General features: G+C 31.6%; 1 protein-coding gene and 1 long non-coding RNA gene across 2 annotated transcripts in view; one reads left to right on the top strand and one right to left on the bottom strand.

The window, feature by feature from the left end:
- Nucleotides 1–25325, bottom strand: part of LOC142317505 (uncharacterized) — a 290424-nt gene that overhangs the window by 28096 nt on the left and 237003 nt on the right. The window lies entirely within an intron of this gene.
- On the top strand, nt 883–23680 carry LOC142318099 (uncharacterized). The gene is made up of 3 exons (XR_012754824.1): nt 883–1007; nt 1365–1483; nt 23516–23680. It is a non-coding gene; the product is annotated as an uncharacterized LOC142318099 (long non-coding RNA).

Raw genomic sequence — 25325 nt, 5'->3', positions numbered from 1 at the left:
TTTATTTTGATTTGTAGTCATTTAGTTAATTTGTACTGACCTATATAAATCTAAAAAAAGAATTGAGATATTTGTGAATTATTGAAGATGTTTTAATCAACGATTAAATAGTTTCATTTGAAGAAAAAAACATATTAATTAATTAGGTTTATGCTGTGATTTTGATCACAGTAATTTAAAGTTTTCGAAGAAGTGCTTGTGTAAATAGATCAACTACTTTAATTATAGAGTGATTTTCAGAAAGAAAAAAGAAATTAACATGCTCCCACCCGGAGTAGTAATTATGAGGGTATGAAAAATAAAACTTTTTGATTTTTGAAGTGGATACGTATTATTTGTACTACTCTAAACTCCTTCACAAATTTACTAACTCGTATTCTGCATATTTTAGGCTATAGGTGTTTGGTTAGTTAAACTTGAAATATGAGTCATCTGATTAGGACATTTATTTACTTTACTTTTCTGAAATACTTTGGTAGATTAGCTTGATAGGGCACCCAGGCATAAAAAAATCCATCAAATTCCTTCCAGACCACCCCACCCCCAAAAAAAAGGAAAAGAAGGAAAATTCAGAGTTTCAGGCAAAGATCTGTCGTCGTTGAAGATTAAAACAATTGTTATTATGCTACTTGGGGTATTAAGATGTGTAGTGATATTCATACATTAAGATATGCAGTGTGATATTTATGCAGTGTCATGATATACGTAATTACTGCTGTGTTTATTACAAATCATTTTATTACACAATCTTGTTGCAATGTACAATATTGTTATAATAATATTCTAACTGTTGCAAACAGGTTTATTTGCATCAGGGAGATGATAAAATGAATAATTTATCACACTTAAATACATTCACTAGCACCGGCATTAAGGATTCTTGTTTATATACAATATAACAAGGTGCAAGTAACTACAACAAAATATACAATTTAAATGAACTTCAGATTATTGAATAGTAATAATAATATCCAACTTCATTCAAGATTAAATTTAGCGTTGACCGTGTAAGTCATAGCTTAAAGGTAGCTAACTATTCAGTCTTGAAATATAACTTCTCTTGTCTGCATACCTTACCTTTTGTTTTAGCACACGTGTAGATTATTTGTCCTGCCACCGACACAATTCATAGTTAAATCAAATTTCATTATGACTGAACCTTATAGATTGTGAAAGAACTACTTTAGTTGAATAAATTAAGCGGATGAATTTATATTAAACAAAATTAATACGGTTTTCCATTACGGAATTGTTTAATAGATTATCTCACTAAATGATGCAGTCTTATAGTTGAATAAGCCCTTGAGATATTTATAATAATACAAGTTTATCAAAGTAAATATGTGTTTATGATTGTTTTTCAGGAAATAAACTAAAATTCTGGATAATTAAAAAAGTAATAAAATGGAATATGACAATGATTATGGGATAATAACTACATACTCAAGGTAATTGATGTAGCTAATAATGCCTTTATGCGAGGGTAAGTCAATTATTATCCGCAATTTAGTTATATTTTTGTTTATGTTTGTAGTACTGTCGTGTAGCGTAGATGACGCATGCGTGGTCCAATTATTGTTATGTCTGTGCAGGCTTGATGCATTATTTTTAATTTCAATATCACTGAAACGATTGAATTGGGAACTTATAGTAAAGTTAAAAATTTTAAGTTCTTAATTTTCAAATTTCAGACTTAACGTAGTATATAATTCTTTAGCTAAATTCAATTAGTTTATTCCTACTTCATGTAATGAAATTTAAAAAAAAAAAGATTAGATAGATATGAAAACCTTTTAAATAAATTTATATTTTTATAGTAAAACAAACTATGGAGTTGGTGTAGTCTCAGGAATAGTCGGCCTGAGTTTGTTCGAGACTGCACATTTACCGGAACAGTTACAGTACACTGATAAGTCGCTTATGATTTTAATTATTGATGAGACTATAAATAGATTATTAAAAAAAGAGAAACATTGATTTTCCTTTAACCAGAATTACAAGTTAAAATATGTAAGAAGAAATATGTCAGATGTTTGTTAATATGAGATTTTCCTTAGTGCAATAATCCCAGTGCACCGAGTTAAAATCATATCTGAACAATTTTAATTGGATCTATGATTATTAATCAATAAATCTCATGTCCTTAATCGCTCATAAAATTAAATGGGGGACTACATGTACGAGTATGTACTACATTTGGGTATATTCTGTTTTTCATCCAAAGATAGGTTTATTATTTAATTTCAAAAACTATTACTAAGCTTATACGCACTTGCATTATATACTGTTTCTGAGTCACTAATTGAACAGGATTTATTACGCCTAACTGATTAGTGAACGCTCAAAATGTTTGTGATTTATGATAAATTATCTAGATTAGCGATTCTAAATTTAAAGATTGCTAGTGATTTTCTTAAAAAACTTTAATAAACAGAATCTATGAATTTTTAGGTTTTATTCATAGCCCATGTGTAAATGTGCTATGAGTATGGTAACTGATTACCATAAATTTAAGAAGTTCTTGGAGGAAAAAGTTTGGAAAAATTAATTTATTACTCAAAACGAAATTTGTCAGCTATTTAATTTCAAAAAGGTCATTGTGACAGTAAACGTTTTTATTAATTAGTAAAATCATAGACTATTTCTGATGAAATGATTTTACTGATGATTTTTATTAACTCGAGAATTCAGAGGTAAAAACCAAAAAACTTCGTAATGGATATCAGTAAAATTGAATGAGGTACTTAATAAAAAATAACGGCTTTGAGAGAGGGTGCGCATTTTATGTACTTTTTTAAAGTAGAAATTAAATTACGTAAAACATACTGAACAAGTTAGAAGTACGTCTTAGAACTCGTATTACAGAAACATGGTATGAAATTTATAAAGAAATATTTTTTAAGTGTTTAAGTTTTGTAAAAACTTAAATGCCGAACTTAAATGCCGGTAAAACTTTTACCGGCACATTTTTTATGGTTTTGGTGGTAGGTAAAACGTTATAATATTTAATATATGATTGGTTTGTTCTCTTCAAGTATTTTTTTTCATATTTTAATATTTTTCAAGTTACCACTACCAGGAATAATTTGGTTTTATCGATTTCATGGTACATTATCACTGAAATGGATTTTTTTTGTGATTTTGTCTAACACAGATGACAGTGTAAATTTGTTCAAAGATTCTCTTTCTTGGAAGAAATAATAATTTTTTTTTACTCACAAATTAAGCATTAAGTTGGTGGGTGCAATATCTGTAATACTAGATGGTTATGTCTCTTATTAATTTTATATATAATAGAATACAATGTTATTTTATTCTTTATAATCAAAGCTGAGCTATTTATTTCAGAAGAATTTGCAGATTTCTCATTTGTCTCTTTTGGTCAATATTTCTCCGTTAACTTACTTCAAGTATAGTATAACGTTAGTAAGTCAATACTTTTTCCTATTTTTACACTCAATGGCTAGTTGGTATATAATTATATATTTATGTTAAATATAATATTAGTTACAAGCATTTCCTAACTTTCCTTTATAAAAATTATATAAAAAATTAATTTATTTTTTGAGAATATGATGTAATAATCAAGTTTAATCTATTATATTACTATTTTAATCTATTATATTAATATTAATCTATTCCTTACCTCTAGTTTAATAGGTTTTAATCTCTTAATAAGGAATTAATCACATTCAGATTTGGTACATCTAAACTTATGCATTATGAGCCTATCTCAGGTATAATAAATAGTTATCAGTTTTAAAACTTGAATATGATTTTATTTAGTTTATTCAAATATAAAAAAATATACTGACGTAATCTTAAAATATTAAATAATATAGAAGGTAGGTTCTGGGAAGTGAGAAATCAACAAAATATTAAAGGGTTTATAAAAGAAAGAAATGTTTTAACCCTTAAATGATTATTAAGATTACAAATTAGGTTTATTCATATATCCATTAAAATAAAAAATCTAACAAAATTTATTAAAACACTCATATATATAAAATATTAATGGAGATGTAATAAAAATAATAATAATAATAATGCCCCTAATAAATCCAACCTCACATTCGTGCAATAACATCTACGCTCATGTCCGGGACGGGCAACGACATGGTACTTTGGTACCTGCCTTTATGTCGGCCAACGGGGAAATGGTCTTGCTCAGAAGCTCCCTTTGGAATACGGGATTGACGGTCCCGAGCTATCCGAGCAAGATGCAGTTGTGTTTCTCGGTTTCGTTGCTGCAGCGGGGCTGGGAGGCATGACCGTGATCTGTTTGCAGACGCTGGGTGGTGTGCGGACGGGGAGTACCCATCCCTCATCACGGTTGTGCAGCTGGGTTGAGGGTGGGCTGCTGTGATCTTGCTCTGCTGAAGTCTTGCGCCGTCCAGTATGAGTCAAGTCACTTCGGCTCTTGGCAGGGATTGCCCCATAGGTGAGGGTATCAAAGTCCTTACTGCTACGCGCGAGCCCTGGGATGTCGGTATTGTGGGTGAGGCAGTACCTGACTCCCCGTCCTGGGTTAAATTTGTGGGAGGCGACTGACTGGGGGAACTCAGGCAAGACCAATGATGCGGGGCAACCCCAACTATCTTTCCGCCCGCACCTTGTGACATATTTACTGGCAAAGCATAGGACCATGGAAACAACAGCTTCCACAGCTTCCGTGGCAGAGGGTCCACGTAAAAACCCTTGTTATGGAGAAATACTCTTTCTTCGCTAGCAAAGAGGAGGAAAAGTGTTGAATTTAATGATAAGGAAGTGTTTGTAGTTCTAGAAAAGAAAGATCGAACTAAGCTTCGACCTAAGAGTGGAAGATCTATTCCTAAGTATTTAATAATAAAGAAAAATGATGGTGACTTTTCTAAGATCAGTCCCTTTGTGATAGATTGTGGCATTCTGGCATCACCGAAGCAGCTGGAGGACCGGTTAAATATACAAGAAAGACTGTGACGGGATTATTTAGTGAAACCGTTAAGGACCTAAAGTCGTCTCAATTATTAAAAGCAAAGAAGATTGGACTTACTGACGTTGAGGTTGTACCACACGGTATTCTAAATACCTCTGTAGGGGTAGTTGTGTGCAGAGATTTTCTTAACTGCACCGAAGATGAAACTGTTGATGAACTTTAGAACAGGGAGTCATTCCGTGTCGATGGCTAAACACTCGACGAAACAGAAAAATCTTACTCTCCGCGGCACATGTGTTAACATTTAACAGCCCTAAATGTCCGGAGAAAATGAAGGCTCGTTTTCATAGGCTTGGTGTGGGTCCGTTCATCCCAACACCATTGCGGCGTTTCGGATGTCAACAATTCGGATACACGGCTGCGAGATGCACGAGGAAACAGATTTGCACGTATGGCAACACGTTGCACCCGGTTGATCCGTGCAGGAACCGGCCGACATGTGTAATCTGTAATGCACAACACAGTGCAAGATCAAGGAATTGTCCAAAATATAAGGAAGATATTACGATTCAGGAACTAAAGACCGTTCTGAAGTTCTTGTATTTTGAAACTAGGAAAATCGTGCATAGCAGAACGCGAAAGGCCACGACCTATGCACATATTGCTGCTGCTCCTGCAGTCACCGTCAAACCTAAGGACGTGGTAACAGAACTGGCGCCAGTCTTACTATCATTGGTAGAAAGAAAAATTCACCAGAAATTAAAAACTGAACATTTAGGGATAGCACCCAAAGTCGTCTAAAACAAAAGCAGACTTTCCAAAACAACACTGCCTTACGTCACTGAAAAATGAACCTACGACTAATTCAAAGACGATAAAAATTCAAACAAAAATGAAGGTACCTGAAACTAAAGTTCAGATTGAACAAATCCCAACTCCGGGACCCGCGAAACCGGGAATATCAGTCTTACAAAAGAAGATTTAAGGAAAACTACAAGGAAACTAACGAAATCATACAGGACTTTATCTGAGAGGTTGAGACACTGGGCCGCCCCACACGTTCTTGCAGTGAGTATATCCAGTCTTGACTGTGAAGTGCTTCTGGCTGCGCCAGTAGAGCCGGTGTCATCCGATACCGGTCGCAGGAGATCCTCCGCGTTTTCCACCCGAGGAACTGAAGAATCGATCTCGGATGTATCAGACACCGCAGAATTTGTTATCGAGGCCTTCAGGAAAATGTAGAAGAACAAGAAAAAAGAATGACCTAAAGGGAAACCAAGACGATAGATTTAAGCAAACTAAAGATCAAATATCTCAATCTAGAATTTTATAATTAAATGTATTTTTTTTTATTGATATAAACTTTTGAGATAAGTGTTTTGTGTGTAATGTTAAATGACAAGGGCCCTTTACACACTTGTCATACTTCGTTTAATAGATTATTTAATGTGTGCTTTAATTTTCATCACAGACAAGTTTTTGTTTTGACTAAATTTCGTATGAAATGGTTAGAAAGATTTTAAAATGACAATAGCCTTTATACCCTTGGTATGTTGTTTTTTTGGGGTTTACAATAACCAGTGACAAGTCTTTTTAGATGCTCTTTTTAAAAATACTAGTCCTTGAATATGTCACCTGTGTTCTGTTTTCTGGGAAGGAAAAAATATTATTTCTTTTGCTTATCTCGCTAGCGTTTATTACTGGTTGGGAATAACTAGTTTTTCTTTTTTTTTGTTTTTTGTTACGGAAGGGGCTAATGACCATAGCAGTCGATGCGCCTAAAGCTTCAAAAACAAATTACATATAACCCCGGACAAATCCAATTCCATGTCCGTGCAATAACGTCTACGCACACGAATGGGACGGGCAACGACATAGTACTTGGTACTTTCGCTTACGTCTGCCAACAGGACAATAGTTCTGCTCAGGAGCTCCCGGTGGATTACGGAATTGGTGGTCCCAAGCTGACTGCGGTTGGGCTTCTCGGTTTCGGTGTTTACAGCGGTGGCCGGAGGCATGACCGCGAGTTGTTTTGCCGTCGCTGAGCAAAGTGCAGACGTGAAGAGTTCATCCCTCCTCCAGTTGTGGAGCCGGGTTAGGGTGGGCTGCTATGAGCTTGCTCTGTCGAAGTATAGTGCCGTCCAATCTGAGTCAATCAATTCGGTCCTTGGCCGGGACTGTTCCATGGTTAAGGGTGTAGGAGCCCTTACTACGTGCGAGCCCTAGGATGCCATTATTATGGGTCAAGCAGTACCTGACTCCTGACTCCCCAGCCTGGGTTAAATCTGTGGGAAGCGGCTGACCGAGGGAATCCAAGCAGTATCAGTGATCCGGGGCACGTCGAGCTGTATCTTCGCCTGCATCTTGCGACATATTCACTGACAAAACATAGGATTATGGAAGGATCAACTCCCACAACTTTCGTGGCGAGGCTCTACATAAAAATTCTCGTCTTCGAAAACCTCTTTCTTCGGAAGCGACAAGGAGGAAGAGTGTCAAGTTTAGTGACAAAGAAGAATTCATTGTTAGGATAAGACGAATCGAACAAAGTTTTGACCGAATAGTAGCGGACCGATTCCGAAATATCTATTTATCCAGAAAAAGGAATGCGATTTTACGATTAGCTCTTTCGTGATAGCTTGAGTCATCACGGAAGCCTCGGAGGTCCAATAAAGGATGTTAGGAACACAGCAGTTGGACTATTTGTAGAAACCGTGAAAGACATTCAATCATCACGGTTATTTAAAATAAAGAAAATTGGAGTACTAGACGTTGAAGTCACGCCGTACGACACACTAAATACCAAAAAAGCGTTATTATATGTAGAAAAGTAAAATTTTAAGAAACCAACCATGGAGTCTCCTTTAACTGAGAGGGCGAGAAATTCGGCCGCCCCACATGTTCTAGTAGTGAGTACATTCAGTCTCGACTGTGATGGACTTCTGACTGTGCCAACGGAGCCGGCGTCCTCCGATGCCAGCAGCAGGAAATCCTTCGAGACTTATGGCAGAGGATATGATGACTCCATCTCGGAGGCCTCCGATGGAATGTAACGTCGAGTACTTTCGGAAGATATAAAAAAGAATGTCCTAAAGGGAAACCAAGGCTATAGAATTTAAATAAATATTATTATTTACTTAATAAAAAATAAATTTTTTTATTTTTATTTTTTTTTGATGTGGAAGGGAGTAATGACCATGACAGTCGATGCGCCTAAAACGTCAAAAAAGAAAAAAAAAATTACATGTAGAGATCGATTCGAAATTTTACGGCAATCTCTCGGGAGATGATTCTATAGCCAAAAGTAAGAAAAATGTTCATTAAACCTAGGTCAGATAAGGGTATGTTAGAGAGTTTTGCTTCGCGATACATTTAGCCCTGCTTTTTGCTTTGTCAATGTAAATTAAACCGTACTACAATTATTAGGTTATAAATCGAGAGGTAAATTAAGAACTTCCTAATGGTTTTTGATCTAAGGAATTGAATAAAAGTGGTCTCAGAACACCAACTCAATCGAATTTCATGAAATACGAGGTAAAATACTAAAAGGTTTTATCAGAAAATACACTTTTTATAAGGGTTGAAAAAAATAAATTATAAAAAATAAATTAGGAGAAAATTGATGTAAATTACGAGTATTAAAATTAAACACAAATTTGAGACATTCAACATTAATTAGAAAAAAAAGACAAACTGAATTGGAAAAGAGGTATGATTTTAAACAGATCAATTTACATAAAAATTTTGAAAATAGATTTGAAAAACATCCTTCTAAAATACATATATTTTCAATAAGTAAATATATATATTTAGTATAAATGTAATAATTACATTTAGTGCCTAGCATTTCACTATTCATTTGAGCGGTGTTTATGTTGTTATTGTTCGGTCAGTCATTCACAACGGGTGATACCACAAATCTGTTTTCATTTGGAAATTTGACGGACATGTTGCTAATTTACGGTAAAGTAAATAAAAATAAATTGACTGCTTTGCGTGAATACCGGAAAAGTTATCCAGATCAAAGAGTACCGAATCGTAAAACATTTGAGGCTTTGGAGAGTCGAGTTCGAGAATCTGGTGTGCTTAAACTACAACGATTCGATGCTGGCCGTGAACGTTTTGTAAGAAGTGCCAACGCTTAAGAAGCAGTTATGAATGCGGTATAATTTTATCCCATCTCTAACACCAGAAGATTTAGAAAATGTAAACATCATCCCGATTTCCTAAGTAATATTTTAATTACTGATGAATCCTGTTTTACAAGAAATTACATTTTAAATTATAGAAACACTCACACTTGGGCAGAAGAAAATCCTCATGAGTCTGTTAGAAGTCGTTTCCAACGCACTTTACCGTTTCATGTGTAGTGTAGTCTTCTTGGTAAATCTCATAGGCTATTTTTTCTACCGTGCAATTTGGAATCACTCATTATATGTATTCACTCATTATATATATATATATATATATATATATATTCGTTATGTATATTCATCACTGAATATATATAATGACTTTCATAACCTATTCTACACTTAAAAATAGTGAAAAAATTTCATCTAATCATATATCCTAAAATCCTTCTTTTATGAGTTACGGTAGTGAAAAATTTCGCTCGAATTTTAGCTCCCCAGGTGAAATGAGCTGACACTAAAATTTTTGTTTTGGCATTTGGAATTCTGCAATCCGGAAAACATATTTCATATTCTAATGCAGCAGCTATACCATTATCATTACACACACCCAAAATGAATACCATAATACCATATTAGTGTATTCCTCTATTGTAAATAAGTACGGTCCTTGCTTTAATGGGAAACTGATCACGTTCAAACTAAAATTCATCGAAAACACCTTCGCTAACAACAGCACAGTTCACAGTACACAATATACATAATGTGCTTTACAGAATGATAAAAGCTATTACACTATTGCGCATTGTTGATCAGCTGTTGTTATTCTGTTACCAAATTTGAAATAATAATTTTTTAAATAATTTATTTTTTTCTGTCGTTAAAGAAAAAAAATATTTAATTACTTTTTATTAATTTATTTTATTTTGCAATTGTGGTGTAATTTACGGTTTTTCAGAGCAAGTTAATTTTGTTTTTAGTAATTTTTCACATCAAAAAAAGTATTTGGTTTTTGTTTTTAAATAAGTACTTTTCTGACAAACGTAGTAACGTACGTTTTCTAAATAGAATTCAATTTTTTCTAATTTTTCTTTGTGTTATTCAACTTATCTTACACCATTTTTCTCAGAATTATATCTCTATAAAATTTTTTTAAAAATTTTATGTGTTTATTTGCCATTTAACAATGTTATTATACGTAACGCATAAAAAACAGGGGTTAGTACCCCAATTTATTGGTTTTCATTCACGGTTTCTTAAAAACTACTGCAAATACGGTTCTGGGATCTACTTTATTAGATTTTTCAGGCCTAAAGTCAGAAGAAATCATTAATTCTGCTCCTTAATAAACGCCCTAAAAATTTCAGTATCATCTCATTTCACCGGCGTAGCTGAAATCCAAGCAAAATATTGCACTAACCGTAACTCGCAAACGAAGGATTTTAGGACATATGTTTCTATAAACTTTTTCCATTATTTTCACGTGTAGAATTGGTTATGAAAGGCCTGAGAGAACCTCGTGATACACTCATATATATATATATATATATATATAAATAAATGATTTATGAATTTATATATATACTCTTATATGTAAAAAATATATAAAAATCTAACAAAATTTATTAAAACACTCACAATATCTATATATATGTGTATGTGTGTGTTCTGGATAAAAACATTAATAAAAATATAGCAATGAAAATGTCAGTGGGATTACGTATCCACGCATCCGATTGGGCTCTAAGTAACACAGTCTCACAGAAACTTTCTCTTCTACTATTCACGTTGATTGCGATGTCCCTACAGCGCTTCAGGTTGTCCCGACGGAGTGATCATTTGTCACTAAGGATATAAACACTCAATACAACTCACTGATGTCTTTATAAATTATTTAGAGTTCGTTTTTTTTTAAATTTATAGACTGTAAAATAGTATAGGAAGATGAAAATGATGCGTGTTGTCAAGATATTAAGAATTATCACCTAAATAAATTGTATTTTAACGCTTTTTTATTTAAAATTATTATGACTGGCCCCCAGACTCATTGTCATTCGAAACACATAAAAAAGCTATTTTGTAATTTAAGATTATTTTACAGAAGTTCAAACAAATTTTTTAAATTTAATTTGCGTGTTATTGTAACTTAATTTTTAAAGGGTTGAGTTATACAAAAAAAAAAAATATGAAAATTATTTTCAAATCTGTATTTTAATTAGATACAGAAAAAATAAATAAAATCTTTGTTTTATTCATTTATGATTTTTTTACAGAGTGATTTTTTTATAAGGTAAATAAATTATGTGTATCTTAAGACTGAAAAATGAAAATTGAATTTTAAATTTTGAAAGAAATCATGTCTTTTTGTTGTGCGTAACGAACTGGAAATATTTGTAAAAACTTTAAAAAAATTTTGTTTTCATTATAGTAGAATAGAAAAATAAATCTGAAAAGTGTATTTGTACACAATATATGCAAATTCATATTAAAATCCTCATAATTTTTATATATCTCAAATAAATAGTACGATAAAATGCACAATATATGCGTAGATAAAGAATTGAAACAAAATTAAATAAAAAATCAATTTAGTATCTACTTTCATAATAACAGGTAGAACGAGTATCAAGTTCCCGTCATCGCTGAAAAGTTGCAAGTGAAACATAAACTCTCATAATCACACAAAGACTCACAACTCACAGCAACAGATAGCTAAACTCTTCAAAATTGTAGGGGAGTGATAAAAAACACTTTTTACCCCTTGTAAAATTTTTTATATCTCATAATTTCTAAGCTGTAAGAACAAATAAGCAAAGTTTATATTGATATTTTTTACGGATTTTTTCCAGTAATATATATATAATTACTTCATGAATGTAATTGGTAGAGTCTGATGTACCCACGTTCCAACTGTAAAACAATACTCCCATGAATAAATTTAAAAAGGGAAATCTATGACAAACAATAACAGCTAGTTCTCTGTCAGATCAGCAATAAAGTAACAACTGTAATAAATATAATATTATACGTATTGTATTTGCTACTTGAAAAACATAGTAAAATAATTTTAATTATTTTAACGGGAAATGTTTTGCTATAAAAATTTCTAAATAAAAACGGCTCATAATTATTACAGTATTGTAGTTAACATTATCATAGTTTACTTAATACAAATATTACATTATAGTCTTTGAATATAGAGATTTCGTAGGCCTAGCGAGAGGTTTAGCGACTTTCTTTCCTTAATATTATGTGGCAATTTTCATAATAAAAAAATTTTCTATAAAAATAACCTTCTATTTGCAAAAATATGCCACCACTTTTTGTCTATTTGGTTTTAAACTTCAAAGTTTACGTGAACTTTTATGTTTTTTGAAAATGTTGTTTTGAAAATATTTTTAAAAATGTTGTTTTACAGTTTTTAATGCTCAATTTTTACTGCGAACCTTCCGGCTCCAAAGCATCATACTGTCTCGTTTGCTGATGAAACAGAAATCCTGGCTTTTAACGAAAGCCCACATTTAGCCTCAGAGAAGCTACAATCGGTATTATATTTGATCAGCGTTTGTTTAAAAAAATGCAGAAAAAAGGTGAATCAGAGTAAATCGTGTCATATTACGTTTGCGATGAGAAGAGATGACTTTCCCCGGGTCCACCTAGACGGCATTTTTATTCCACACTCTGACTGCGTGGTAATTTGGGATTCACCTTGATCCTCGTTTGACGTGAAGTGCCATTTGAAGGAATAAAGGAAAAATTTAAACACGAGGTAAGAAGCCTTATTAGTTCTTAGGCAGGAATTTACACTTGTCGCTGTCCATCAGACTTTTAAAAAGGATCATTTTTTAATATAAAAGGTGATTCTACAATCGATTTGGACGTATGACATGGATCTATGGGGTACGACGAGCAAGATTAACACTGAAATTAAACAATGTTTCCAGAATAAGTCGGCGGGATTCATTGAAGATGCACAGTGATTCGCACGGAACGAAGAAATTCAGTTTATTTATAAATAATAAAAATTGTATGTTTCAACCTCCTCTATGAATCATGAGACCTTGCCGTTGGTGAGGGGGCTTGAGTACTCAGTGATACAGAGTAGCTGGACCGAAGGTGCAACCATATCGGAGAGGTATCTGTTGAGAGTCAGAAAAAGCAATGATTCCTGAAAGAGGGGAGCAGCTCTTTCAGTAGTTGTTAGGGGCGTGAGTCAGGACGACTTAAAAGGCCATATCAACATCACTCAGTCCTCTGAGTACTGCGCAGCTGAAAGCAATGGAAAACTAAAGCTGCTTTTTTTCCAAGAAAATGTGGCTCTCTGCATTTTAATATAGCAATGATGGAGGCGCCTTCCTTGGTAAAATATTCCGGAGGTAAACTAGTCCCCCGTTCGGATCTCCGGGTGGGGACTACTAAGGAGGGGGTCACCAGAAAATTAAAAAATAACATTCTACGAGTCGGAGCGTGGAATGTCAGAAGTTTAAAAAAGGTTGGTAGGCTGGAAAATTTAAAAAGAGAAATGGATAGGATAAATTTGGATGTAGTAGGAATTAGTGAGGTTCGGTGGGAAGAGGAAGGCGACTGTTGGTCAGGTGAATTTAGAATAATAAACTCAGCTTCAAATAATGGGCAGGCAGGAGTAGGTTTCATAATGAACAAGAAGATAGGGAAGAGAATAGAATATTTCAAAACGCATAGCAATAGAATCATTGTAATAAGGATAAAATCAAAGTCTAAACCGACAACAATTGTTAACGTCTATATGCCTACAAGCGACCATGATGATGATGAGGTAGAGTGTGTATACGAAGAGATTGATGAAGCAATTAAACACGTAAAAGGAGATGGAAATTTAATTATAGTTGGAGATTGGAATTCAAGCATTGGAAAGGGCAAGGAAGGAAATATAGTAGGTGAATACGGGCTGGGCAAAAGGAATGAAAGAGGGGACAGACTTATAGAGTTTTGCACAAAGTATAATTTAGTTATTGCCAACACCCAATTTAAAAATCATAATAGAAGAATATACACTTGGAAAAAGCCAGGCGATACTGCAAGGTATCAGATAGATTATATCATGGTTAAGCAAAGATTTAGAAATCAACTCGTTGACTGCAAAACTTACCCTGGAGCAGACATTGATAGCGACCATAATTTGTTGATAATGAAATGTAAATTGGGATTTAAAAACCTGAAGAAAAGGTGTCAGATGAATCGGTGGAATTTAGAGAAGCTTGAGGAAGAGGAGGTAAAGAAGATTTTTGAGGAGGACATCGCAAGAGGTCTGAGTAAAAAAGATAAGGTAGAAATTTAGAAGAAGAGTGAGAGAATGTTAAAAAGGAAATTATTAAATCAGCAGAAGCGAACTTAGGCGGAACAAAGAGAACTGGAAGAAACCCTTGGGTTTCAGGCGATATATTGCAGCTAATGGATGAACGTAGAAAATATAAGAATGCTAGTGGTGAAGAAAGTAAAAGGAACTACCAACAATTAAGAAATGCTAAAACCAGGAAGTGCAAACTAACGAAAGGAGAGTGGATTAAAGAAAAGTGTTCAGAAGTGGAAAGAGAAATGAACATTGGTAAAATAGACGGAGCATACAGGAAAGTTAAGGAAAATTTTGGTGTACATAAATTAAAATCTAATAATGTGTTAAACAAAGATGGTACACCAATATGTAATACGAAAGGTAAAGTCGATAGAGGGGTGGAATATATTGAAGAGTTATACGGAGGAAATGAATTAGAAAATGGTGTTATAGAGGAAGAAGAGGAAGTTGAGGAGGATGAAATGGGAGAAACAATACTGAGATCTGAATTTAAGAGAGCATTAAAAGATTTAAATGGCAGAAAGGCTCCTGGAATAGACGGAATACCTGTAGAATTACTGCGCAGTGTAGGTGAGGAAGCGATTGATAGATTATATAAGCTGGTGTGTAATATTTATGAAAAAGGGGAAGTTCCGTCAGACTTCAAAAAAAGTATTATAGTCATGATACCAAAGAAAGCAGGGGCAGATAAATGTGAAGAATACAGAACAATTACTTTAACTAGTCATGCATCAAAAATCTTAACTAGAATTCTATACAGAAGAATTGAGAGGAGAGTGGAAGAAGTGTTAGGAGAAGACCAATTTGGTTTCAGGAAAAGTATAGGGACAAGGGAAGCAATTTTAGGCCTCAGCTTAATAGTAGAAGAAAGATTAAAGAAAAACAATCCAACATACTTGGCGTTTATAGATCTAGAAAAGGCATTCGATAACGAATAAAACGTAGACTGGAATAAAATGTTCAGCATTTAAAAAAAAAATTAGGGTTCAAATACAGAGATAGAAGAACAATTGTTAACATGTACAGGAACCAAACAGCAACAGTAATAATCGAAGAACATAACAAAGAAGCCGTAATAAGAATGGGAGTACGACAAGGATGTTCCCTATCCCCGTTACTTTTTAATCTTTACATGGAACTAGCAGTTAATGATGTTAAAGAACAATTTAGGTTCGGAGTAACAGTACAAGGTGAAAAGATAAAGATGCTACGATTTTCTGATGATATAGTAATTCTAGCCGAGAGTAAAAAGGATTTAGAAGAAACAATGAATGGCATAGATGAAGTCCTACGCAAGAACTATCGCATGAAAATAAACAAATACAAAACAAAAGTAATGAAATATATTAGAAATAACAAAGATGGACCACTGAATGTGAAAATAGGAGGAAAAAGATTTTGGAGGTAGAAGAATTTTGTTATTTGGGAAGTAGAATTACTAATGATGGACGAAGCAGGAGCGATATAAGATGCCGAATAGCACAAGCGAAACGAGCCTTCAGTTAGAAATATAATTTGTTAACATCAAAAATTAATTTAATGGCAGGAAAAAATTTTTGAAAGTATATGTTTGGAGTGTCGCTTTATATGGAAGTGAAGCTTGGACAATCGGAGTATCTGAGAAGAAAAGATTAGAAGGTTTTAAAATTAGTGCTATAGGAGAATGTTAAAAATCAGATGGGTGGATAAAGTGACAAATGAAGAGGTATTGCGGCAAATAGATGAAGAAAGAAGCATTTGGAAAAATATATTAAAAGAAGAGACAGACTTATAGGCCACATACTAAGGCTTCCTGGAATAGTCGCCTTAATATTGGAAGGACAGGTAGAAGGAAAAAATTGTGTAGGCAGGCCACGTTTGGAATATGTAAAACAAACTGTTAGGGATGTAGGATGTAGAGGGTATACTGAAATGAAACGACTGGCAATAGATAGGAAATCTTGGAGAGATGCATCAAACCAGTCAAATGACTGAAGACAAAAAAAAAGTATGTTTCAAAATCTCCATTAAAACTCGAGTATTATTTATAATAAAACGCGTTCTTATTGTGATTTTTATTTTACCTTTTAAGTAATAACCTGATGGTACTGTACCTTAAATCAAAATACAATAAAAATAGTCTCTATTAACTCCATGTAATCGGATTACAATAATTTTATGTTAAATAAAGTACTAAACTAGTTCAACTATTTATGGTTTGAGTTTATATCTAAATAAATTTAATCTTTTTTCATAAATTTGTATTTTGCTTATATAATAAATAAATTTAGTAACACAATTTTTTTTGTATTAAATGGAGTTATGGTTGTTTTCTGTTTCTTTTCATTCAAGAACTTTAATATAATGTTCAAAGGTAATATAAAGCGAATTTCTGTTTTATAATATTAGTTTACTTTTTTATTGGCGCATAGTTCCAATAACTATATAACATCGATTACGCCATTACATTTATGTAGCTATTCTTGAATAGCCCGTAAGTACAAATGTAAATTAATAATAATTAATAGATGAGGACGTGATTCATAGGACTGATTACATGTGACTTCAACGTAAAACTGGCATCATAATGTAAAATTATAGCGAGGACTGTGTGGATAGAAACATTTTTATTTGAATTTATAAAAATTTAATTATGCTTTGGGAATTTTTTGTTACTTTACTCCTTTGAGATAAAGGTACATTGTGATGAAAATGCAAGCAATTGAAGTGGCCATTAGCAAAGCTAAGAATTTGTTTAATATTGAATAATTTACATTCAGATTCATTGAAAACTGTTACTTATTTAAGCTGCTACTAATACTTTTAGATTTATTTCTATGTAATGCCACTTTTTACCTTTTTTTATTACAGTCTTATCATGTTATTTGTATGATTTGTTTATCTGCATTATTTTATTACAACCGTAAAAAATACATATTTATATTATTAAATATCTACTGTCTAAACATTTATAAAAGAATAAAAATTAATATTAATGTGCATTGTAGCGACGGTATAGGATTATTTTTACAGAATTCTATGAGGTATTTCCGTTTTATTTTATTTTATCACCGGGTAATAATAAGCTTCTAAAATACAATAACTTGGCTGCCTTTACACAGTGCTCAATTCCGGATTTCAAGGAGAATAATGTACTCTGAGTCTCATTTTTCTTTTTTCTTACTCCATATGCTTTAGTTTTTACCTTATTGCCTTTCCCCTTTTTTAAGCTATAAAACTGCAAGTGAACTTTAGTGAGTGATATATAAAAGCATGTAGTATTTTTGAGTTTGTTTTTTATCCATACATATAAATTTTTTTATAAATTTTTAACGTCTTTTGTACTACTGCCTTATGCAGTATATTCACCCTCCTTCCAAACTTCTCTTATATTATTCTCCAAAGATATTAAAATACGAATATTCTTTTGACAGTATTCGTTTTCTGAATTCATTTTTCTTTACTCTTCTATTGTTCAGAACGTTAGTAGGTAATCTTATACTTTGAATCCAAGAAATTTAAAATAGCTCTCTTCACTTTATACGTGTTAAATTCTTAAAAAAATCCTAAAAATAGGATTTAAAATGAGTAACGAATAAAGACGACGATATAAGTTACCTTAGCAATCGTTCCCATTCATGTTTCCATGTTGTTTCAGTATATCTTTATATTTTACTCATATAAAGGAGTATTAAATTGAATTCAAAAATGGCCTATTAGTTCAGAATTTATTATATAATGTTTTTTACAGGTAATGAAATTAAAATTAATTAAATAACACACACGCACACCGAGTATATTTTAACATGTCACTGTAAAACATGTTGTAGGCACAATAATATTAATTTATTTCGAACCAAAACTTTATTTCACTTCGTTTATACGGCGTCATTCGTTGGAATAAATATTGCTATAATACACTGAGCTTTTTAAAAATTAACTAACTGTAACTTAAATAAAATTATCCTATATTATCTAAAATGTTCAGTAACAAAAATCTTGAAATAATTGTAAATTCAGTAAACAAAAATAAATTTTTACTTATTTTATTACCACTAAGAAACTAGAAAAATAATTTCGTCGAAGGTGGTAGCTAGGTACCCGATAGCGTGGTGGTCCTTTGACTCCCCGATAGCATCTCAGAAACAAGTCAACCACACCGCTGTTGAGGTACGTTGTTTATGACCTTGGCGATTAATATGATTTAATAAAAGAAAGAAATTCGATTACGGTATACATAAAATAAATAACAACAATTCACATTGTTAGTATAACTGAAATATTTCAGTATTTACATCGCTATACCCGCTATAACTCTTTTTGTTTGCTGGTTTAAAAATATACCAAAGCAAAATTTCCTCGAAACTTTCGTATCCCTACTGAACTTATTCATTTATTAAAAAATTTTGTGATTTTCGTATTTTGTCATTTTAAACAGTACATGTTTAAACTTTTTATGAAAAACACCAATTAAGTTCAAAGAAATAATAACGTTTAGTCAATCTGTAGGATGACAAAACAAAAAATTGTGATGTCAATAGACGAATATGATTTAAAATCTTTCTTTTTTACAACGGTTTTGAAATTAAAATTAGTTACTTTTTTACAAGAACAAAATAATGAGGCTTTGGTAGTGAATATATTTTGCACTGGTTAGGATACTTAATCGTTTTATATGCCTAATTTCCTGTTCTCAACGTCTGAAAGAATAACAAAAATTTAATAATATAGTAACAGACAAGCCCTATCCAGTTTCTGTTGTACTCTTTGTTCACGTTTTATAGTTTAAATATTCGGTTACTATAATTTTAAACACAATTATTACTCTAAATTAAATACAATTATTTAAGTTTTTCAGTTGTTTAATAAACCACACTTGTTTTGTTTTCACAGCCATTAAAATTTAAAATAAGGAAAAACTAACCTTAATTGTTTCTTTCGATGATATAAAGATATTCATTCACGAAGTCAGTCAAAAGTGAAATGATTGGAAACGTATGTACACGCATATATATTCTGTGGGAGATTGGAAAAATGTTTGTATCAAGCCTTTTGTAAATATACTCATATGTGTCCTAAATTAATAAATGTATGGAATGGAATATATGTCCAGAATTAAATTTATTGAAATTTTTATCAATAACTTTTATCTATTACCTTACTTTGAGTCTTGGAGCCAAAATAATCTGTTGAAATTATTCTCGGTTGCGTACAATTTTTTTTAAGCGATTGATCAACGTTATTAAGAAGTTTAAAAACTGTGATTTTTTTTAGAAAAGTACTGCCCTTTCAATTTACGATTTAAAAATAAATTGAATATTGAATTTAAAATGAATATTGAATGATTCATTTCTATTTAAAAGGATTATTTCTAAATGGATATTATCAGCTTTTTAAAAATAGTTTGCATATTCTGGGAAATTTAATAATATTATAATCTTTAGATATTGCAAAAAAAAAATGTTTAGTTTTTCTTAGGAATTAAGGATAAACTAAAACGTTATTTCCTCCTTCGTTATATCAATAAATATTATAATAAAACCATACGTATTTATTAATTGGAGAAGCTATTCACTGAATATGGTAAGCTAACATAATGCTTCGCATTCGCTTAGAGAAAACTTTTGGAAAGGTTATAAGAACACTTACTCAACTGGAGCGCTGAAGTGTTCTTACCGTTTACATATATATATGTATATATATATATATATATATATATATATATATGTAAAGCAAAATATGATTCGTGACTGGGTAACAAAATTAGTATTATCGGTATAACAATACCGAGTGAAGAGGATCTTAATTTTTTTGTACATGTGAGGTTTTAATTATTATTCTTTTTTTATTAAAGGTTTTACTATATACTTGTATACATAAAGCTATTCAATGTTCTATTTATTACTAATTTTCTACATTTATAAGCAGTCTTCACACCTATTAAGCTGCAGATTATATTCAAAATGATAATTATTAAAGTATGAATATGCTATTTCCTATGAACACACAGTAATATAAGTATTATTTTATTTTTTTCTGGGATATACTCAAATATTTGTAATTTAATTAATGCACACATATTTGTGAATAATTTATATATCTAAAAATTAGAAAAAATATATAAATAGAATTAAGCGAATCTTCATTTTACTAAAACATTCATTAGCTTCGTTTCATGAATGTCTTAAAACATCCCAAGATGTAAAATTAGTACATTGTTGGTTTAGAAAATTATTTCTCGTATATTACATTTGGTTGAAAATTTATCTTAGACGATAACAAGGATTTTTGGAGACTTTCTTTATAAATTTGTGTTTAATTTTTTAAAAAGCCTGCGTTAGCGGGTACATTTCTGCACAATCTAAAGTAATAAAGAAGAAATTAGCATTTTACAAGAAATCTACTTTTCGTTTTGTTTTTAACTAACTTCTCGTTGATCTTAAGTGATCTTAACTAAAATAAAAAAAATTGCCTCAGAATTAAAAAAAATAAATAAAAACGATAATTTTGTTGACCTTTTTTGATTCTATCAATATCTAAGTAATTTTATCTCAGAAATTAGTACTAGTTAAAATGTATCAATGCATTGAAATTAAATAAATTTCAGTTATCTTTTTACAGATAATTTTTATTTTATAATATATACTTAACATGTTATCAGAGAAAAAAGGTTCATGTTTAACTCCCTTGAAAACTAACTATTAAAAATTAATCATCAGATTTCACCCGTATATTTTTCCAATAGTTCGTGCACAAATTGGTGTATAGAGCAAATTGCTACACAAATATTACTTTGCCATCAAGATTATTATCTGCAATTAATGCTTCATACAATACGTTTACAAGATAATTACAACAAAAAAAAATACTACCACTGTGACATCGTTAAGACATGGAGCTAATCTTTGGAAAAGAAAACGCTTTAACGTTTTAAGTATTTCTTTCTAGTTTAATGTTCTCTTTTTCAAGTTAATTTCCCTGCAATCTACTCACTGATCTTTTTTTTAAGGAGTTGTATTAGATTATATGAAACTACTCTATGGTGAATATTTAAAATCTGAACGCATAATTTACTGTTAGGTCTATATTTGCTCTATTATTTACGATTACGAAATGAGTAATTATAATTAAATAGATCGGGGCAAAATAATAAAAAAAGCGGGGATAACGAAAGTATTAACGATGTAAAATAGAATTTTATTTTTAATCTTATGATAATAATTATTCCACTGAACAGCAATAATTAATATAGGAAGAAACGATAAAATTAAAACGATAAAAATCGGTTAAAATAAGTATATGATATGAATTATAACTTGGTTCTGGTTTTTTAATACTAAGGATAGTATTAATCAGAAACCTGTTACATTATCGTCTTGTTTTGACCTGAGAAACTACCATTACCATTGCAGCAGCAAGGTTGATCGTATATTATAAACTGCTTTTCTCGTACTGTAGTTCACTAAAATTAGTCCTAGTTTTATAATAACTGAATGGCATTATAAAAAAAAAAAAAAACTAGTTAATTTTAAAATTTAATAAAATATTTTGCGGTCAGATATAAATAGAATAGAATAGAGTTTAATTTTCAGTTTTTAAACCTGGAGATTATCATATTTTTCCTATATTCCCTTCCCAGTAGTATATTGTAATTGAAATTATTACGCCGTAACATGTGTTATAAACCCGCAAACTTATTTTAAAATTTTATATCTCCTTACTACAAATAATATATTTTACATATTTTATATTACGTATATTATTATTATTATTACTACTACCACCATACATTTTTAAATTCGTAGTACACATACAATGGAATATACGTGTACTTAATTAAATGGGATATATAATTTAATTTCAAACAACTACCACATCCAATTATTCACTTACGGCATCCATAGAATAACATTAAATGTTATTATTATGCCAACATATTTAATGTAAACCATCTGTCGCGTACTTTACAGTAATGTTTATTAAAACCATTATACTTGTTTAGCTTAGAAGATGCAAACTACTTTACTTCCCTCGCCAGTAATAAAAACGCTAGCTTTTCTGTTTCGAGTTCAATATAAATATTCATTACAGTAACATCACTTCCGTATGATAATACGGTAGCCTATTATTTAAGTAACTTATGATTTAACTATCCAAATAATATGAATTTATTACATAGCACATAATATCACATTTCTTATTTGTTACAAAAAATAAATCGTTAAACTTTAAGAAAAATGTCTACTGTGAGTTACTTAATAAAAATAATAAATAAATTTAATTTTTAAATAAGAACGTAAAATCTTTATGTAAAAAACCGGACCAAATGATGTGCAAGTCAAGCAAGTAAGCTATGGCCCGAGAAGCTGATTAAACGGGCCCCTAGAATTTACATTTGTATTACCTTCGAGATTTGGGACAACTGATTGCGTCATTAATAAGAACATATTCGCTGTTTCAACATCAGCCCTTGATTGCAGGCAGTGAGAAGGATAGGATAACTCATTACGCTTAATGACAGTTTGCGTCAAGTCAATTTCATTTCGCCTGATTGTTAAAGATGTTTAATTTTAATATAAATGAAATGTAAACTTAAAAGCTAATATAGTTAATATCAATTCTTTTTTGGAACTACGGTCAGTAACGGTATCATTAAAATAAAAAAGGAGAATTCTCATTTTCATTTATTGTACATTCGTTTGTGATGTTCTCAAAACTATTCCTAAACTTATGGCATTAAATGAAACTTGAAGCAATTTCAGAAAAATGTTAATACTGCTATTTTAACCGGCTCCGTCTATGTATGAGTCTGTAACCTAACAGTTTCTAGGTAAATTAACTATTTAACAGGTTGTAAATAATTTGAGATAAAATTAAATCGGTTGTATGTTGTTTATAACAACTAAAATGTGGATACTTCTTAGAACGCTTATCCACATTAGCACACGCGTACTTCATCAGTAAAAACTTCCGTTTTTACTGATGAATTAAAGCCGAATACCTAAATACTTTGTTATATCTAACTCGTAAGGTGCCAGAGAAATAATATTTGAATGAAACCTTTTCAAGTAATTGATTTTTTATATTTTTGTTCTTAGTTTGGCTGTATTTGTTAATTCTGTTTTGATTTGTTCTAACACTTGAACTTTGTTACAGATAATTATATTAATCTACATTTCAATATCTTTAAAAAAAAAAGTTGATGTATTACAAAAGAATAAAAAGATTATCTAAAAAAGTGAAAGAAATTCTGCGAACCATCATGTTTTCTGATAAAATTCTGGTGTATTAATATATGAACATCTTCATAGTGAGAGAGAATAAAAGGCAAGTAAACAGAAGATTGTGAGTATTCGGTATTTACTATTGCTTAGGTAAATTAATTAAATTTTTTCACCGCACAGCCGACTGGAATTTGCTTTTAGCCATTAAGGAGCATCTGTTACAATTTTATTGTACGATATACTGAAACTATATTACTGTATATATTAAAATTGACCGCTTTTCCGCGATATTTAAGATTCTTATAATTAGATATTACCACTTTCACAAGAAAATTTGTGACAAAATAGGTCGACCATTTTCATTAGAAAAAACACTAGTGCGTTAATTATTTGGTTTTGAATGATGTTAAGATTTTCAGATAGGTTTCTTTACTCTGCAGCACATCGGACACTATATTTTGTGGAAGGAACAATATTCTTTCGAAGAACATGTTTTTGAAAGGTTTTTAATAAAATTAGTTACGACGATCACTGTTTTGGTTTTGTAGATATATACTCGTTAGTGATACAAAAAGGAGCATTCTGGGAATATTTTGACCTTGATGTTAATTTAGACTTCGACGGATTTTTTGAAACGTCATCAATTTTTATATGACGTCTACGACGTTTTATTAAGTAATCATTTTTTTACTGCGTAATCAAATTTCCCTCAGCCGTTATTAAAAAAAACAAAAAAAAAAACTATTTTCCGACATTAAAAAAACCTTTTTTTTAATAGTTTCCCTTATATCATAGCGCTTATATCATAACTTAACCTAATCGAAACGGATTCGTTTCTGTCGACTATTCTGAGTAGTATCAGCCGTCTTTCGTCCGATACATTGATGTACGGTATTTTCCGTACAGTTGTGATTTACAACGCAAACATTTTTCAGTTGGAACAACCACCGCGTTATTATCGGTCGAAGAAAAAAGAAGAATGAGCTCTTGTTTTCCGTTCAGCAGTATTCTGTTGTAGTCTTTGAAAACCCCATGAGCTCAGGGGTCAGGGGACGATAGAAGATGAAATTTCCGGGGTCATCACTGAAATATCTCTTACCGCTACTGTAGATTTCGTTTTTAACTGAAATCCTGAACGAAGCCGCATTTTTCAATGTAAGTCACACCTGGGTTTCGCACTCTACCGTCTTCCTCATCTGCTACCTCGTACCGAATTTCATCAGAAAGAAATGCACCGAACTTATTTCACAGCTTTAAACTCGAATTGGATAAATCCTTGCCATCATCGTACGTGTCATAGACAAACAAGTAGCTCTCACATGGTAGTGTATACACATCCTGTTGCTGAACTGGAATTTTTATCTGATTGCTGTTTTTAAAATTAGAAGCCATGCTAGGGTGCTTCATCCAACATCGCGTTCGCCGAGTCCACATTTATTATATCTCCGATCATTATTGACTAACTGCGAAACCTAAAGATTCGAAAAAGTGGACTTTTCACATGTTAATCGTTTAAGATTTTCACATCGTGTGTCTGTCGGGGGGGGGGACAGCGGAAGAAATTTTATATTCCTCATCAGCTACTAAAATCAAACCCATCGTTTCTCAATCTCAAATATAATCTCATGGTCATCTTTTCGTGTCCGAAACTTATTAGCTCCGATTCTTGATTGTATATGTATGCATTCCGAATAAACTTGATGCAAGAAAATGTCACTGTGAGGTATGTCTATTATCTTGTA

This window comes from Lycorma delicatula, chromosome 1, assembly GCF_047948215.1.
Source record: "Lycorma delicatula isolate Av1 chromosome 1, ASM4794821v1, whole genome shotgun sequence".
NCBI classification, from domain to species: Eukaryota; Metazoa; Arthropoda; class Insecta; order Hemiptera; family Fulgoridae; genus Lycorma; species Lycorma delicatula.
Note: the sequence above shows the minus strand (reverse complement) of the source record. Positions and strands in the feature narration are given on the sequence as shown.